The 1,362-nt window shown below is 60.6% G+C and overlaps 1 protein-coding gene across 1 annotated transcript in view; it reads left to right on the top strand.

Annotated features, from left to right (window-relative positions):
- Positions 1–38: 38 nt before the first annotated feature.
- RARG (retinoic acid receptor gamma) overlaps positions 39–1,362 on the top strand; it is a 31,893-nt gene continuing 30,569 nt past the window's right edge. Inside the window, 1 exon segment of the mRNA XM_006169059.3 lies at positions 39–277. The gene's annotated coding sequence lies outside the window, so the exon portion shown is untranslated.

Below are 1,362 nucleotides of genomic sequence, written 5' to 3'. Positions count from 1 at the left end.
TGGGGGGGGTGGGGAGGGAGAAAAAGAAAGAAAATATTTTCCGTGTCCCCGCCTGCAGAGTCAGTGTGCGGTTTGGGAGAAAATGTGTCGGATATTTTGGGGCGGTCACGTGGGCGGGCGGGCTCCGAGAGGCCCCGGGACAGTGCCAGCCTAGAGCCGTGCCCCCCCAGCCCCCCATTACCGCGAGCCCCTGATACTGCGACGCTGCATCCCCGAGACCGCCCGACGCCGGCACCTCGGGGCTCCGCGGCCTCACTCCCCCTCCCTCCCCCTCCAGGTGAGGGGGGGGAAGCCGGCCCCCCCGCCCCCGCCGCGGACGCCTGGGTCCTTGGCGAGGTGGGCTGGGGGAGGGGGCGCCGAGCGGCGACGCTGTGCAGTTCTTCCCGCGACTGGTCCCGCTGTGGCAGGGCTTGAGCAGGGCTCGCTGCCCTGAACTTGGGTCAGTCCCGATGTGGAAGGGAATGGGGAAGACAGACAGGCTGGGGATGGGCTGAGTGGTCTGCTCTTCATTCTGGTAAGTAATAGGGAGAGTCTTCAGCTAGCGGGCTCCTGTCCTGCTGCTGTGGTTGCTCGGAGTATGAGGGAAGACGAGGGTCCCTCCTGTGGGTAGGAACGACGGCTTTCTTCTCCTGGGGCTCTAAGAGGTAGATTTTATGGTCCAAGCTGGTCCAAGTTACTCCTTCCCCAATGGAATGGCACAGCCTGGCCCGCAGGAGGGCAAGGAAAGGGGCCCGAGACCAGTGATCCTGCTTTGTGTGTCCAGGACTTTGGAGGGACTAGGGCAGAGGTAGCTAGGACAGGGGTCTGTGAAGTTTCCTTGAACCACCAGTTGAGGATTCCCTCTGACAGATCCCCAGCCAGTGGTATGAGTTTTGCCTCCCTCTAGCCAAGGCGGGGGTCTGATTCTCTGGAGTGTTGTTGAGGGGACCCCAACTGGAACAAAGGAAGAGCAGGAAGCTGGGACAGGGATCCAGGAGTCCTTGTCCTGGAGTCCCATTGGCCCACCTCTGTCTTTAGCACTTGCAGCCCTGTCCCCCAACCTGACCCAGGATGTAGAAGGGAATCTGCAGGTGGCCAGAGGGTAAGAACAGGTAGGGCTGGGGGAGGAAACGTGGGGGGCAGCTGAGGAAGGGTCTATAGGTAAGAACCCCTTAGTGATCATGTCCTGGTCAGCTGGAATCCCAGTCCTCATGTCTGAGGTTCGAAGCCCAGGACCACGGCAGGTGTCCCATATTCTTGAGGCAAGTAGAAAGGAGACAGGGGAAGGGGTGGGGAGGGAGTGTGTGCATCAGAGCTAGGGTATCCTAAATAGATCCCTCCCTCTCTCTCTCTCTCACACACACACACACACACACACACACA

This window comes from Tupaia chinensis, unplaced genomic scaffold (genome assembly GCF_000334495.1).
Source record: "Tupaia chinensis unplaced genomic scaffold, TupChi_1.0 Scaffold146740_1, whole genome shotgun sequence".
NCBI lineage: Eukaryota > Metazoa > Chordata > Mammalia > Scandentia > Tupaiidae > Tupaia > Tupaia belangeri.
This window is presented reverse-complemented; position numbering and strand designations above follow the sequence as displayed.